This window comes from Chenopodium album, chromosome 11 (genome assembly GCF_948465745.1).
Source record: "Chenopodium album chromosome 11, dcCheAlbu1.1, whole genome shotgun sequence".
NCBI lineage: Eukaryota > Viridiplantae > Streptophyta > Magnoliopsida > Caryophyllales > Amaranthaceae > Chenopodium > Chenopodium album.
Window position 1 is genome coordinate 45,049,890 of NC_137844.1, and position 5,253 is coordinate 45,055,142.

The 5,253-nt window shown below is 36.6% G+C and overlaps 1 non-coding gene across 1 annotated transcript; it reads left to right on the top strand.

Annotated features, from left to right (window-relative positions):
* The first annotated feature begins 1,356 nt into the window (after positions 1 to 1,356).
* On the top strand, positions 1,357 to 1,462 carry LOC145569740 (small nucleolar RNA R71). The gene has a single exon (XR_014096279.1). It is a non-coding gene; the product is annotated as a small nucleolar RNA R71 (small nucleolar RNA).
* Positions 1,463 to 5,253: the final 3,791 nt, after the last annotated feature.

Genomic DNA, 5,253 nt, shown 5'->3' on the forward strand with positions numbered 1-5,253 from the left:
ATTGAAAGATGAACTTCCTTCAACATATCAAGGAACCTCCCAAATTGTTCATCAATTTTGTTCCTCAAAAACTTTTGGGGGTATGGAAGGTCGGGTTTTCTCACTTCCTCTTGCACTTTCTCAACACTCTTCTTTTTCTCTTGAACTTCCTCTTTTCTCACACTCTTTGACATATTGTTCTCATTTTTCTCACTTGAGTCACTCCTCTTCTCATCTTCCTCACTCATCCTAGAAACTCTCTCTTCAAGCACTCTCCCACTCCTTGTGGTAATAGAATAAACAGGTTTCTTAGGATCAACTCCTTGAGAAGGTAATGGAGAAGGGATAACACAATCTTTCAAGGTATTGGCTAGTTGAGTGATTTGGGTCTCAAGCATTTTGTTGTGTGTCATCATCTCATTGAACTTCTTGTCACTCATCGCCATGTAAGTGTTCAAAATTTTTGTTTAGTTTTCAATGATCTCCTCCAAGTTAGTTTTAAAAGATGGGGGTTGAGCATAGGAATTATCACCATTGCCTTGAAGTCTTGGAGAAAATCCGGGTGGGGGTCCCCTTTGATTGTTGTTTTGAAAATTGCCCCTATTTTGATTGTTCCAATTACCTCGGCCTTGATTGTTGCCATAATTTTGGTGTTGGCCACCAAAGCCTTGAGATTGGACTTGATTTCCATACCCTTGGCCTTGGTTTTGATTACTATAACCTTGATTGTTATAGTTCCCTCAGAAACCTTGATTTCCTTGGTTCCTATAACCACCATTGTTGTAGTTGTCAAAATTCCCTTGTTGGTGAGCATTCCTAGTCCCAAAATTCCTTGGACCTTCAAATTTTTGTCCATTGTTTTTTTTAGCAACAAAATTCACTTGTTCACAATCATTGTTCTCAACATCATCACAATTCTCAAATGCATGTAGGCAACTAGGAGAATCATGGTCATATGACCCACAAACATCACAAAATACACATCCACTTGGCATATTACTTGAAGTAGAAGGAGAAGTAGATTTAGAAGATGTACCTCTCCCCTTAATGTGGGAGGGAAGACTCGGTGCATTTGAAGAGGCACTCTCTAGCTTAGCCTTGATTAATGTCATCTCCTTCCCCAAGTTTGAGATTTGAGAAGACAAGTTATTGATTTCATTGAGATGATCAACCGAGTAGACCGTTGAGCCACTTTTGCTTGTAGACTCTCTCTCTCCCTCTTGCCAATCCATGTAGTGACGAACTACATCCTCTATGATATCAACAACTTCTTCCTCGGTCTTGTTCATAATCGGGCCTCCGGCTGCGGCATCAAGACATGAATTTCCTTGGGGACTCAATCCTCCATAAACGATTTGTATGATTTGGTAGGTCGGGATTCCATGGTGAGGAAATTCTCGTTGATATTCCTCGTATCTTTCCCAAGCCTCATATAAACTCTCGCTAGGCTTTTGCTTGAAACTTTGGATTAGAGTTCTTGCCTCGGCAGTCTTCTTTTGAGGGTAAAAGCGGGAAAGAAACTCTTTTGTGACCTCATCCCAAGTTCTCAAGGAATTAGGCTTCACTTCCTTATCAAGCCACTCTAAAGCTCGTCCGATTAGAGAAAACGGGAATAGCTTGAGCCTTATGAATTCTTGAGAAACCTCATTAACCTTGATTTGTGGTGTAATACTTCTAAAACTCTTTGAGACGATTTAGTGGGCTTTCATGCTTGGCACCACTAAATTTCCTTCTTTCAATCATTATTATCATCGCCGGCCTTATCTCAAAGTCATTAGCTGGTGTTGTTGGTGGAGCAATACCACTCTCAAATCTATAGGCACCGGGAGTTCCCAACTCCTTCAAAGCAACCCTTGGTACTTCACCCATGCTTCCTTGTTCTTCTTCTTGAAATTCTTCTTCTCTTGATGAGCTAGAACTTAAGTATCGTCTAGTAACTCTTATCCTTGCGATTGTTCTCTCAATCTCCGGATCAAAAGGTACTAAAGTCCTTTCTCTTGTCTTATGCATACAATCTGAAAGAAACAATTAGTAGCACGGCTACAAGTGTAGCCTAAAAGAGAAAAATCTTTTTGTATTTTTGAAATGAAAGGAAATAGACTCAACAACAATAGCAAACAACTACGCCATTCCCCGGCAACGGCGCCATTTTGATGGAGGGTGGATTCTAGGTCGTTGAAACTAAAATTCCTCCAATCAAACTAAATTTGTAACCAAATCTACACCTAGTAATAGGGCAAGTTCGGGTCGAACCACTAGGAATGGGAGGAATTTTGCTACGGCCAAAGTCAAGCTATTTCGAAACGTAAGAGGTAGCGTAGGTTAACTAAATTCAACCAATCAACAAAGTAAATCAGTATATCAAGACACTAGGGATTTAGGATCCACACATTCTTGCAATGGACACATAATAATCGGGTTGGAGATTGATTAATTCGAGTATTGCGAGGGAAGATAGACAATGCAATCAAAAGAGCTCAACAAGCTATATCCTAGAAGTCTAGCTAGTGCCAACTACGAAAGACTCTAACTAGGAACGTCACTAACCAAGCTCAATCGACAAATGTGAGCTACAAATCAATTGTCCGTATCAATGTAGGCACACAATGCAATCTAGTATGACAATTAAAGTTAGCTACTCTTTAACTAATCACACACATGCACAAAATCAATCAACCAATTTAATCACAATGCTAAATCAATCAAAAACTCCCAATTAGCTATGATCCATCACTCAAACATACTTCACCACCTCCCTAGCAAGTAAACTACTCACAATCCATGGAAGAAATCAAGATCAAAACTAAGCTAATCAACAAATTCATCATCATCATTTCAATCAAACAAATTCAATCAACTAATCAACAAACTTGAACAATCAACAAACAATTGAAATCAAAAGCTAAAGATTGCATTAAAGTAAAAGAAATCCTTACAAACTTTGGTGAAATTAAAGGAAAATTTTCTTAGAATCATCAACCATCAACCATGAGTTTCTCTCTCTAAAAATCTAAGAACAAGTGTTTTTCTCTCTAAAAATCTCTACTCTGAAAACTCTAATTAATTCTCTCTTGAAAAATGAATTCTCTGATGAAAAATCCCCCTCTTAAAATAGAAGAAAAATCTATATATAGTAAAACTAACAAAGAGATATTAGTTAGATCGTCCAAAATAGACCAGTACAGGCGCGGTCTTCTTCAAGAGGATGCGCAGCAGCGCAAAAGAGGGAACGAAACACGGGGAGCAACAGGCGCGGCCGCGCGCCCGCGCCTGGGAACAGGGCAGCTTCCTTCCCCTTCAACTTGACGCTCCTCGTGCGCTCCACTTGATGCTCTTGATGAACACGAAATATGGCAGAATCTAAACACCTTGACGGTGGGTTCAACACCAGAATTGGTGCCCCCACGGCATGAATGCACGGCCTAAGGTTACTTGGAACTTGCACATCTCCATACTTGGGCTTCAAATGGAATACACTAAGCATCCTAATCAATGCAAAACTCGGGAAGAAACCTCGGGAATCCTTGGACAACGATCTTAACCTGAAAATGAAAGAAAACAAACAAATGAAAGGGAAAAAGACAAAATAAACCAAGAAATGCATGAAAACGGAAAATCAACTAAGGAAAATGCAAACTAAGGAAATAGAAAGCAAAACTAAGGATAAAGGAAAGAAAAGAGCTATAAAAGCAATCTACAATCACCCTAAAAGAGAACAAATAAATGCCATAAATGACACTCATCATGTCCACAAATTTTAATTCAATTAAGAGGGAGAATAATCTAATTATGGTTAAATATTTGTTTTAAATGGAGATTTAAAGGTTTGGAATTGTTTTAATGTGATTTGAATTGCTCAATTTTTCCTAGCAAAATCTGAATTAAGCCCTAGTTTTTCGAAAATTTTGATTGAAATAAAGCCCTAAATTTTGATTTTTGTGCTTAATTTTGATAATTTTCGAAGTTTTATGCTTCATTAATTTAATTGGATTGATTTGATACATAAAATATGATTTTTTTGTATAATCAATAATTTGATTTAAGTGTTAGATTAAATTTTGAATTAATTTTGTGAAGAACCCTAAATTTGAAATTGAATTATGAATATAATTTCAAAATTGAATTAGGCATAAATGTTATGTTTTAATTCAAAAGACCTAATTAATTTAATTTTGCAAAAGTTTTTTAATTAAATTAAATCTCAAAAAAAAAGGGATGATTTTGAGAGGGGGCAGCCGTGGCTGGGTGGTCGGACCACCGTTAGGTGGGCCACGACGGCTGTCCAGGTGGTCGAAAAGAGGGGTAGCGAGGGCGGTGCCTGGTGGCGTGGCTGGGCGTTTTGCCTAGTTGCGCGACTGGCCGCGGCTGCGGCTGGGCTCCGGCCTGGCTGCGGCAACTGGTGCTGTTAAGGCTGGGCTCCGGCTTGGTCTTTGTGGCAGGGCTGTTGTTCCGGCTGGGCTGTGAGCCTGGCTGCAGTAGCAGCAGTCACTTGGCTGGCAGCTAGCTCAGCCACAGTTCAGCCCCATTTTTTCAAAAAAAATAAAAAATAATTTATTATTTTTATTTTAAAATATTTCAAGATAGATATGATTTATTTTGGGATAAAATAGAATTATTTTGAAATAAAATCTTTTATTTGGGATAAAATCAAATCTTTCAAAAGTTGTTAAATTTGATATTATCCATATTTAAATTTGTTAATTTTGATTATTATCCATAATTAAAGTTGTTAATTTTGGATAGGATTTGTTAGGATAATTTGAGCATATTCCAAAAAGATAAAGATTGATTTAAATAATGTGATTATCCCATAATTATTTTAGGATATAATTGATTTAAATTTTGTGATTTCTAGTAATTAGGATAGCATTTCCTAATTTTGTAAGGATAATCTTTGAGGATAAATATGATTTATCTTTTTGATTAAAATAAGATTTGATTCTATCTCATGCCTAATTTAAAATTTGTGATATTTTATTGATGGTCATGAATAATATATGATATTATCTAATGGCAGTAATTAAAATATGAGATATTTAGGTGTCATGTTTCCTTAATTATGAACATTCGATGTTGTAGTTTAGGAAAACATGATGAGTGATTTATTATGTGGCAATTTTATAATATATGATATTATGTTTCTATATAATGACTAGTATGGCCCAATAGATTGCTAAATACGATCTGCGCATCGTGATGTATTTTTGTAATCTAAAGTACGGTCTACGAACCAATAAAGTATTTTTGTAATTTTATTTATTTTATTTAAGTAAT